Below are 12,138 nucleotides of genomic sequence, written 5' to 3'. Positions count from 1 at the left end.
TTGGTAGGAATACTTTATTTGGCACAGCAGTTCTGGCAGCAATGGGTATATTGTCATTCTGCTTGTAGGCCAAGGTGCAGACTTGTGAGCATGTTCTTGAGCCAGTAGCCTGGAACGATGAATAGGTGCCTTGGACCAGAGAATGCTGCGTCATGCAAGGTCGGTTGCTGCAGTCCCTCCCCTAGTGTCAGCCATATGCAGGGTTGGATGCCATGAAAAGAGAAAACAAAAGTGGGCAAGCTCAGAAAAGTAAAATGCAACTAATAAACCACCAGGAGAAACCCACAAACAAATGCACACACAAGAAAATGGAATGCATGCAAGAGAGAAAAAGATAAGAACATCTCCCAATTGTGTTCAGGAAAGTAAAAACAGTGCTAAATTCTACACAAACCACACAGAGAGACTGACAAGACGGGCGCTGCAGTCTGTGTGGTTTGTGTAGAATTTAGCGCTGTTTTTACTTTCGTGAACACAATGTCACACCAACTAGCCCAGGAAAAGGTACTGTTAAACATCGCCCAACAGACTATCGCAGCAGCCTACGCACTCCTGTAGTGGCCTTGTGCATGGACATTTGAAAGACCTAAAAAAAAAAAAAAGGATAAAAGCAACATTGTTGAATATGTGCTGGAAGAACCACACTCAAAAAGAAGTGTGCACAGAGCTCAAGAGAGAATGAAAATAGTCAAGACAAACAACCGAAGGTTTTCACTGGGTCAGACCAGTACTAATTAAGAGAATGAAATTATCAGGTTTCAAGTCTTGGCAGTTAAGCTTGGCCAACCCACAACACGCCGCATTTCCTTTTGCAGCTTCCGACACTGGCACACAGGAGGTCAAAAGCTCCATATACTAAACCCAAAATCTTAAAATGGGGGACAACAAATTTTTGGTTGGTGTCTGTTTTTTGGTTGGCCCCAGGGCACATATACATGACACATGCTGCACGATTCATATATGCACTATAAATAATTTATTACCGTGCTACTTATACTGAGCGGTTTCGCTTTCTGAGCGCCGGGGTGTGTTATGACGTCACTCCTAAGGAAGAGCATCAACCCTGGTCACGCGGGCTCCAAAAGTAGACAAAGGGACTGCTGCGTCGTCTGCTCTCGTACACATGCTGTGCATAGCAGGGCTTTTCGAATTGCCGGCCGGTCCTATGACATGCTTAGCAAAGCCAAGCGGGTGAGGGGCAATGTCGAGTTCTGAAACCAAGCAGCTCACTTGGGACGATCTCAGTCCGAATACGTGATTTCAGCATTGTATTTAGCTTTGGAACACTCTGGTTTGGTTTGGTTTATGCGGTTTAACGTCCCAAAGCGACTAAGGCTATGAGAGACGCCGTAGTGGAGGGCTCCGGAAATTTCGACCACCTGGGGTTCTTTAACGTGCACTGACATCGCACAGTACACGGGCCTCGAATTTCTCCTCTAAAGAAATTCAGCTGCCGCGGCCGGGATCGAACCCGCGTCTTTTGGGTCAGCAGCCGAGCACCATAGCCACTGAGCCACCGCGGCGGCCGCTTTGGAACACTCTGCCCATTCCAAAAGGATAAAAGGGTGCAACAATTTCTGGGAGTCTTTTTGGTGATCTTGCGAGTATATTGCGCATTCACAAGCAGATAAAATTTGTTTTGTACAATGCATTTCTAAAATAAATATTTGCTTTCCTTGCGCTTTGCTATGTATGAAATTAGACCTAGTTCTCAGCAATGCTCCTGTTCCCGTTGCAGCTTGGATAAGCCCTCGTGATCTAGATGCCCACTGAAAGCAGCATCTGCTTGCATTGGATGAAATGCACCCAAAGCAGTGCATTGCTGCTATCCACATTGCACATAAAATAAGAATCTAATCCCACTCAAACAAATATCTTTCCGCATGGTTTACATAGTCTAGTTTCCTTGCGGTGTGCACAGAATAACAAAAATCTGCGGACAAAAAGACTAAAATGTAGCCGTTAAATGCATTCCTGAGTTAAATATGCTATCTAGGCGAGCTGAAGCATTCAACAAAGAAAATGAAAACTGGGTGTCCAGCAAGCTACTCATTTTGAATTCCCGACGGCCGAAGCGAGAAACATTGTGGCGATAATAATGGACAGTATACATGATCAATTCACAGAAAAAAATTAATGAAGCTGCAAAAGCTGCATTGAAAAGAGATTTGCTTCCCGTGTTTGAGAAAGCTCCTTTTACGAAGTCCATCTCTTTATTATAGGTGGCTACCCTTTTCTTCATTCTTCCCAGCATTTGATGTTCTCTACCAAGTGCGTGACAACATCAATTTTTTCATTTTGAAGCAGATAACAGCAATAAAATTCACAGCAAATGCAACTGAATATTCTAGAGTAGTTCAGATATCAATACAGATAGTTACAATTACAATAAAAACATGTTTCCTCAAAATGCAGCAATGAAACGGAATATTCTACACCAATATTTTACTTCTCATAATTTATCACATCCTAATGCTTACTAAGCATCTCAGTGAATGAGAGGAAAACATGTAGAAGGGTAAAATTTGCCCAAAGCATAACTGTGTGCAGGGAAAAACCTGACAGCTTGAATTTGTAAGGTGGCAAGTGGAGATGCTCTTGTCACAGTTCACACTGAAAAGGCGCATGACGTGATGTGGCACACTGCTGAGAAACAAAAGATTCCACGAAAAATCAATGAACAGCAGCTCAAGCCACAACGCGATTGAGAGCTTTGACAAGACTACGTCTTCCATGCTGCCTCGTGACACCTAGAGACAGATCCAACCGTGAAATGCTGTCCCAGATGCACCATTCTTGACGGGACATGGCCCGCTTAACTTTTGTGTATGGGTTTCACCACACTGGAATCCCTAGCCATAACGGGCCCACAGATGCTGGCACATTTCAATTCGGAATCTCTGCAGCAATTTTGGCAGCTGTTTTCCTTCTCACCAGACGAAAAGTGCCTCAGTGATCTGGGCTCTTAGATTTGGAAATTTCTTAAAATTATGCTCACAAGTTTCTGCTCTCTTTTAATGGTTCATAAGAGTGGTGGCCATATGTGCTTTTACAGAAGAAACAAAGAGCACCACTTTGAGAAAATGCTGGAAAATTATCTAAACGAAACACTCCGCATGCTTTCAGGGGATTCATAAACTTCTCATTGTACTGCCAGAGATTATTTCAGGCTTTCAAAGATTGGTTTTTAAATCAGTGAAAAGTACTGCCGTTTCCTGCCTTTCCAATGAAGGCACCCTGTGCTCACACTGGCATCCCTTTCGACAGCAGCAATGCCATGGGACAAGCACCAAGAGATTTCCATAAAAAATATCAGCTTCCTATGACCTTATCACAGCTCGAACTGCAGAGAAACTAGCCTCTATTTGCTTGTTTCTGCAATGGCCCACAAGATTGATGAGGCCTGAGAGCAAGATTTTCAGATTGATTTTGATGCCACGCTAGGGTGGCGTGGCTCCTTGCATGAGTACACTGAAAGTGCATGAACTCTGCACATTGCTACGACTACGGCTTATTCCACAAAAAATACTTTTGAGTGCAGCTATGTCTATCCATATGCACCAGCCCAAATTAACTGTCGAGTCCGGGAACCTGTACAGAATGAAACAGTATATACAATGCTCACATCATGGATGACAAGAAAAAGGCACCCAAAACAGACAGGCTGCCATGCCTCATACATGTTAGAAGCAAAAATATGCCACGCCAATGTGAACAGACCGTGTGCTGGGCACTCACAGTACCGTTGAAACTTGCGGCAGACCACTGCGTTAATTTCAGTCAGTCCTTTTTTCCAACTTGGCCACTTTCTTGATCGTATTCCTCCCAATTCACTCATTTTTACAGGTAAAGAAAATTCCCCTGATGGTTCAAGGTTGCTACACACCCTGTAAAGCCATCACAGCCCTTCAGAGAAATATAGTAGAACCTTGCTATTCTGTTCTTGGTTCGTGTAATCTGCCGCATAACAAACCCAAAAATTATGCAAGTTACACTATATTTCTTCACAATATAAATCCTGGATAACTTTCTGAAACGATTCCCCGGTGTACATGTCCATAATTTCGTCAAATTCTGACGGCATGGTGCATTCATTGACTAAGAGGAAATACCAGCCAAGCTAGTCATCATTTTTCGATACTTTGCCCAAATGCACCTGAGCACTGCGGAGAAGGCTATGAAAGAAAGCAAGGAGACAAAGCATCCTAAGAGCAGCGGCGGCTCCTCCACACTACACAAATGCAATGGGACAAAGTATCTGAAAATGCAAAGGAATAGTTGATGGACTGGATGTGCCATGAAGCTCCAGCCCCATGAAAAACGAAAATATAGAAAGAACTTGCAAGCGCTAGAAAAAGAGCTTTCCAAAATTTGTGCCAGCACACACACACACACAAAACTTTTAATGAAGTGAAAGTGCCAATAAATGCCAGGGATTAGGAAATGGCGCAAAACCTGGACATGGAGACAATCACGTGCAGACCAGCAATCAAATTTTTTGAAGCTCCTAATTCAAGCTTCTTGCATAAAACAGCACTTGCAACATCCAAGAAAAAAATAATAAAAGGAGACAAAAAAAGGGGGGAGGGGGAGAAGGTGGCAAAAAAATTTGCAGACACCATCACGTCAGGATTTAGCATTAATTGAAAAGCAGAGTGCAATCACCTTGAAATCAGTGGGTGGCCAAGCGGCTGCCTAGGGAATTTCTCAGTGCCCTTAAGTCCTTATGCAAACGATACACACCACCCAGCTTGCCATATGTGACAATGCCCATGGGAAAAATGAATATTACACACCACACAGCATGTGCAGAGGAGGGAATGGCCACGAGCATTTTGGAGCAGTCTTTGTCGCAAGCCAAAATTCCATAGGAGCAGTTTTCCAGTTTTGTAGCCAGTGACCAATACTGAGAGAAGGTAAAGATACGTATATGCCAAAGTTTAAAAAACTACTGGCTGCACAGTTTTTTTAAAATGCATATTATTTAAAAGGAAAGTTCATGAGTGCTTTAATGCATACGCCACACTGACATAATAAGACATGTTGCTGACATGCCTAGCCTACTTGCAGCTGCTTGACGCATCTGGAAAGAGAACTCTTCCCTCCCATTGTAAGGAAAGGGGGGTGCCAGCCTGTCCCCACCACACCCGAGGCTCGTCACTAACCTGTTTGCAGGTGCAGGTGTACGAGCAGCCACGACCCTAGCCATGCAGACGTGCCACTGCTATAGCTACTGCTTATCGCTGTCACATGACTTGGCCTTTCTGCAGCAGATTTCAGTTTTCCTCCATGCGCCGCACCTATCATTGCTGCGTTGCCGGCTGATCTGCGCCACTGTGCAGCTGTGGTCCGGCCCCTTCTCATTGCGTTCTCATATTACCAACGCTGTCATGGATAGCGTGCTTCCCAAATTAAATAAGCTGCAGTGTGTCACATCAGGGCGAAGCTCTCAGTATTGACAGCCACGCTGCCTGTGAAGGGCTCTTTGCAGATGTTCTGCAGCAGGATGGCAGTGTCATCATCATCATCATCAGCCTGACTACGCCCACTGCAGGGCAAAGGCCTCTCCCATGTCTCTCCAATTAACCCTGTCCTTTGCCAGCTGTGGCCGTATCCCGGCAAACTGCTTAATCTTATCCGCCCATGTACCTTTCTGCCGCCCCCTGCTATGCTTGCCTTCTTTAAGGACCCTTAAGGACCAGCGGTTATTTTGCCTTAGGATTACATACCCTGCTCAAGCCACATTCGAGGCTGAACGGTAGCTATGCAGTTAAAAGGTTTCGTGTGCACATTTTAAAAAATTGATCAGGAATCATTTTTTATCAGGTAAGTGGATATATTCAGGCCGCTTTCAGTTTGGGCATATTGCCGCTTTGCACATAGTTTTTCTGCAGTGCTACGAGGTACACCTTAATGAGGTTTCACTGTACTTATGACTAGTAAGGTTGCTGAATTAGATGCGTTTCAATGTGAAATCTGAACTGACTGATACACCTCCTGCAGTGAGGCCCATGACCCAAGTGTAAAAGTGAAGTTCTGATCTACTGCTATGCGATGCATTCAGAACAGGTGCTGCCCTCGATGGCCTCACAGATAACTTTGACAACAATGGCAACACAGAGATCAAAGTTTGCTCTCCACCATTGGTGCCATGTTTGCTGCTGGTCTAATGTCATTTTCCACAGTGGCCCACTCACAACTCACCCCAATCCTGACCGCGGTGCCAAACCAGCAAACAACCTATAAGTGGTACTGTGCGGATGGATCTTATGGCCATGCCACTGCTCTAATTACATCACACCAATTTCTCTCACTCCCATGGCGACATTCAGAGCAAAGGTGGGGGAAGGAGGAAGTTGGAGCACCACAAAAGCCAAACGTACAACAGGGACACAATGCAGTGGCCTCGCTCAAAGCTCTTGCCCAGAGCTCAAACAGCACAGGCATGTCTGGCTGAGCTTACAACTTTTGTCACACCCAAGTTGACAGCTCACCAGCCACATATACCGCAACAATCACACACGCCAACAGTGCAAGATCTGGCGATATGATGTTAAGCCATCTGTGCTTTAACCAACCCGAAATTCTTACCACTCAGTCCAGTAGATGAACTCGGTTCTCTCCGGCGATACACCCAGCCATTACTGTTTACAGCTATGGTAAATTATCATTTCAACCTCTCAGATTCCCTCATCAAGAGGCATGAGGGCAATTGATTACTGTTTGGTTCTTCGGACCAAGAGGCATTAAGGAATAACTACAATTTCTGGGTAAACACTCCCTGAAGGGGCCACAGAAAATCCTCCACCGAAGCTGCGAATTATACTGTCTGAACAGAAACTACTTTTTGTTGTTTATTTATCAGTTTATCTGTACCTCAACGGCCCAAAGGCAGCATTACATAAGGGGTGGGCTGACATGTAATCTTCTGCCACAGAATTTTTCACAAAAAGCAAACTGAAGAGCTAAACTGCCCATCCCCATCCTTGAGGCTTTTTTTCCTCTCATAATTCCTGCTGCACTGGAAGCCCTATGTTGGTGCTTGAACCTGAATGCCACACACCCATAGGTGTGCAGCATAGCACCACGTAAGATCATGACAATGCCGCATTTGAGGTCAAGAGGTGCAAGTACACAAAACAGTAGGAACGAAACGAAAACACTAATGCTGTGTGAGTCATCCCTGTGCTCTATCTTTTGGCTGCCTCAAAAAGTGAAACTACAACAAATATCGACTTTTAACTTGTGGGGGGAAAAAAAGAGACAAACATAGAAGGAACAACACAAACAACGCCTCGTCCTTGTCTTTCCATGTGTTCTTCAAATATGGGAACTACTCCCTCGTTCAGCTACCTGTCCTACCTACATTCGCCTATGGCTTCTCGCCTCTGCTTGTCTCTAGGGGCACAAACGTTCCCGGTTTCACAGCAGGAGGCCCACTTTCAAAATTATAATTTGCTAGATCCGTAACAGCAGAGTTGCTTTGTTCACTATACGGGCAGGCTTTGTTCACCTGGTGTCTGCAGGTGAAAGCCACATTAAGAGTTAATGTTCCCACATTTTCTTCTTGTTTTTTCTTTCTACTTGACAGCCAGGGCGAAAAACTGCCACTCACCCGTGCAAAGCAAATGGCCACATAATCATCATTACCACAATGACCTGTCACACACTGCAACAGTGCCTTGTGAGCTTTATGCAACTCACAAGCTTCCAAAATATCAAAGGACATCAATCACTTTGTCCACAATGTTCCCCTTCTTAAGGACTCTTTGCAGTATCACCTGTAATAAGCTCTTAATAAAAGAAAGCTTGCTTTTCCAGTAGCCTCATGCGCTCCATGCTAGTTAGCTACGTGGGTCCAATCACCTTCCCCGTGTAATACTGAAGCTCAGTGCAGGTGGCACAGCACTAGTTTTAAAATTCACAGGAGGTGGAGAGCTCACCTAGTGGCGCCTTAAAGCCTTTGCTGCTTCCGCATTCTATCGTCCCATTTTGTTCAGCCTCTGCGCCAGCAAGAGAACGCCAGACTCGATGCAGGAATCGGGAAGGTCCGTGCATACAAGTAAACTGCATTTCGGTTTTTGAAGTGCCGTTTTCTGAAATGGAAATAAATTTAAAAGAACATGTTTACGCGCTGCAGACACCAAAGCGTAATCGCCTATCTCGCCGCAATTAGTGCCCCTGTTTCGGAAAGCGGCTCGTATGGATAAACAGCAACACAACTGTAAAATGAACCATTAAATCAGTAATCTATACACTTTTCTATTAGCGGGGGCACAAAAAATCGGACCGCGCACAAAACTCACCGCATAAACGGTTAGTTCAACTGGACTGTTAAAAGTTTCCCGCCTTTTTTTCGGGCGCAGGCTAACCATGCCTGTTTTACATGACCAAAAGTTACGTTTGGCCGGGCTGACAAAAGGTACAACATACTCAGAGCATATTCTCTTCTGTCGAACTGCACTGAGCTTTTGAGCAGAACTCAGGATAAAACAGACGAGTCTCACCTTTAGGGCCTTTGTGTCCACTGCCGGGCAAGCGGGCTCAGTGCTAGTCCTGGGTGATCTGCAAACACAAAATATTCGGGCGCAAGGAAGTTCAAAATGAAATGCCGAATGCCATATAACGGGCAATCACTCAATACATACAGTACATACATACCAAAAGACAGGAAGAACAGAGAAATTGCTCACGGGCAACACGAGCGCGCGTAGGTCCCACCGTCCGTCCATTCTCCTACTGCAAGCAATGCTCGGCTCGGCTGTAGCTCGGCTCAAACATGACAAAAACAACAAAAAAATGGCCGGACGTGGCGTCATTTTTTAAACCGGATGCGACGTCACGGGTGAAAATAACGCTTGCGTTATTGCGACCGGGTCGCAGGAGACACTTCCCGGCCGAATTTCGATGAAGGCGAAATTCTAGAGGCCCGTGTGCTGTGCGATCTCAGTGCACGTTAAAGAACCCCCGGTGGTCGAAATTTCTGGAGCCCTTCACTACGGCGTCCCTCATAGCCTAAGCTGCTTCGGGACGTTAAGCCCCAATAAACCAAACCAAACCAAACAAAACGCGTTAAGAAAATTCTTGCTGGAGGATATTTGTGAAGCGGCGTCCTTTAACATCTTAGGCATACCGCAAATTTATTGGGAGCCCTTTCAGAGCCCCTTTCAGGCCCATTCACACTTGCGAGTCGCAGAGGTTGTGCGACCGTTTTGGCCGAAAAGCGATAGTCGCAGGCCATTTGCTCGCTGCTCGATTTTCCAGCCTTGCGACTACGAGTCGCGAACTGCTGAACCAATTGATCAGCGACTGAGCCGAGCTTTCGGCAACGACGAGCCTCGGGGGCGCGCCGGACGACGAACTGCACTGCGAAACGCAAAAGGCGCCTGTGTGCTGTGCGATCTCAGTGCACACTAAAGATCCCCAGGTGGTCGAAGTTATTCCGGAGCCCTCCACTACGGCACCTCTTTCTTCTTTCACTACATCATCTATCTCTCCTTTTACGGCGCAGTTCGGGTGTCCACCGAGATATGTGATACAGTTACTGCGCCATTTTCGTTCCTCAAAAACCATTTTTTTTACTGCTCCCTGGCTGCCCTAGTCGTCGCCAAGCATAGCCGGCTTCACACCGATGCCGCAGCCCAGGGCGCTACGGGAGTGGCCAGCGCTCTAATAAAGGTGCTGCTCTCATAAAATGAAGATATATACTCGATTTCCGCGAAGCCTTCAGCAGCGGAGCTAGCAGACGCCAGGCGAGCCGCACTGGGCAGCAGCAGCAAAGCGGCTATGGGCAGAAATTTCTTGTATACAAGGGCGTCCGCAGAATTTTTTGCAGGGGGGGGGGGGGCCCATTGGTTCTGGCGCCGGAGGGGGGGGGGGGGGGGTATGTTCGTAGCAAAAAGGCACTATTTGCGGAGAAAATTTATTTATTTATATATAAATAAAATAAATAAGTAAAATACACACATGAAAGAAAAAATACAAACAGCAAATTAAAGCGAGGCTAGGAGAGATACATTGGAGTTTATCAACGAAGAAACAATTAAAATTAATAAAAATGCAAAAATATACTATCACTTCGTGGAGAAGAGTGCTCAGTCTTGCTGCATACGGGTTCTCATCACATCCATAAAGTTCTGTGAGGCCGTCATTGCCTCCTGGTGCCATTGGGATTTTACATGATCCCTGCACGCCTCGTGCATTTTTCTGTAGTTACTGAAAGCGCGCACGATAAAACTACCTTGAGTACCCCGGTGAAAACGCGGAGGAAAAATGACGCAAAAACGACAAAAGGCGCCTTTCGCTGTCGCTGAGTACGCACGCCAGGGGGCGTAATCTCCCAGCCATTGTTGTCGAAAAGGCCTCTTTCCAGGTGTTACATCCGTCTTAAAATCATATGTAACATTTGGCGACCATGGCTTAGTAAGAAGACGTAACTTCAAAAAGTCCGGTATGCCAGTGAGTTTAGCTTTGCCTAGAAACTCTCCTAAGTCATATTCTTGAGGCAAGTTATTTGTTTTCTTGATGTTGTCTCCGGACTTCAATCCCAAGCAAGGAGAAAGGGAATCGTCTCGGCTTACTGCGTGACCGGAGCTTGCTGGTGGAGTTACTTCCATGGAGACGACGACGTCGGCTACTGTCCGGTGATGAAAGGTTGCATCGCTCTGGTCAAATCCGGACTTAAATCCCAAGAAAGGAGAAATGGAATCATCTCGGCCTGCTGCATCACCTGAACTCACTGTTGACAGAGTCCCTTCCATGGAGTCGACGACATCAGCTACTGTCCGGTGATAAAAGCTTGCATCACTCTGTTCAAATGCTACACCGTTGTCACATGTCACACCAGAATCTGGAGGGGCGCATTTGGATAATGCTTCGTCAGACAACCGCTGACGCTTGAAGAAGCGTCGAATGTCCATCATTCGGGACCGCGCGAGACAAAGCTGGCTATGGAGTTCCTCGGGGTTGGTAGTATTAAAAATGTATACACATTGATTGGAAAAACGGTTGAATGCGTACGTTGAAAACAAAAAATGGCTATATATACAACGAAAACTTATTTACAAGATAAAAGCACGCTCGCAGCTTCATACACCTCGCTCCATCTTGCTCGCGCAACCGCACAGTCGAGTATTTGCACACACACTACTCGCCGCTCGTCGTTTTCTCGTCCGCTGTCTTGGTTGTTCTCAGCTTCGTTGACAACCGGCCACTAAAAACACCGAAGCACAAACACAGAGGCGCGCACACGCAAGGGACGCCGCGCGACTTCCGAGGGGAAGGGACACTCGCCACTCCGGTCGGAAAATTTGTTTTGTGTGTTTTTATGGGGTTCAGAGCCCCAAAACGACTCAGGCTATGAGGGACGGATTAGTACAGAGTTCCGGATAATGTCGACCACCTGGGTCTCTTTACCATGCACTGACATCGCACAGTACATGGGCGCTGTTGGGATTTGAGGCCCAGCCAGAGGTGACAGGCGAGCCAGGCAGGCGCCATCGGGCTGCCTTGACCAAAGGCGCTGGTTTCCGGAGAAGACGCAAGGAACGCTGGTGTGGGGGCGCCTCTGGAGACTGCGTCGCCGTGAACAAAAGCAGCTAATCCCCTTTGCCGAAGATTCTGAAAGCGGCGCTTGTACCGAACTGCGCTCTCCCGTGGATCGGAGGAGACAGCGAGCGGCGGCGGCGCCAACTCATCGCCCGCTTGCCCTTGAGCAGCCCGACAAAGCGGGGATGGACACGGCTGATTTGTCCCTCCCTCCTGAAGAATTCATCGGTGGCCGGGGTGTGCACTGTCTGCCTCCGTGTCGCTATCTCTCTAGAGATCAAAGAAACAGGCACACATCTCAAGACAGCTCGAAACACATGCTCGCCGGTGCCGCTGTATGTCTGCAACGACGCGTCCCCGGACGCGGCACTTCGCAGATGTGACCCAAAGCGTGGAAGCGGAGCCGCTTTTACTCTTTTGGCTGAGCGCACCGCCGCCCCTGACGTGCGGCCATCACTCACGGTTCGAGTGAGTGATTTTCCAGGGGGGTGCAGCCGCCCCCCCTTGCCCCCCCCTCCGGACGCCCATGCTTGTATAGCAATTATCACTTCCACCAGCAACTTGGTATTGCCTGACGATCCTCCAAAATAA

The 12,138-nt window shown here is 46.9% G+C and overlaps 1 long non-coding RNA gene across 4 annotated transcripts; it reads right to left on the bottom strand.

The window, feature by feature from the left end:
• LOC149349601 (uncharacterized) lies at nt 1-9,866 on the bottom strand. 4 transcript variants are annotated; one of them, XR_016290132.1, is made up of 5 exons: nt 8,662-9,866; nt 8,508-8,565; nt 7,944-8,096; nt 4,797-4,906; nt 1-3,887 (listed from the first exon to the last, which is right to left on the bottom strand). It is a non-coding gene; the product is annotated as an uncharacterized LOC149349601 (long non-coding RNA). The 4 variants fall into 4 exon arrangements; XR_016290134.1 differs by lacking the exon at nt 4,797-4,906 and having other exon boundaries at nt 8,662-9,436; XR_016290135.1 differs by lacking the exon at nt 4,797-4,906 and having other exon boundaries at nt 1-181; nt 8,694-8,969.
• Nucleotides 9,867-12,138: the final 2,272 nt, after the last annotated feature.

The sequence above is a fragment of the Amblyomma mixtum genome, chromosome 3 (genome assembly GCF_055824585.1).
Source record: "Amblyomma mixtum isolate Tamu chromosome 3, ASM5582458v1, whole genome shotgun sequence".
In the NCBI taxonomy this organism is placed as follows: domain Eukaryota; kingdom Metazoa; phylum Arthropoda; class Arachnida; order Ixodida; family Ixodidae; genus Amblyomma; species Amblyomma mixtum.
Note: the sequence above shows the minus strand (reverse complement) of the source record. Positions and strands in the feature narration are given on the sequence as shown.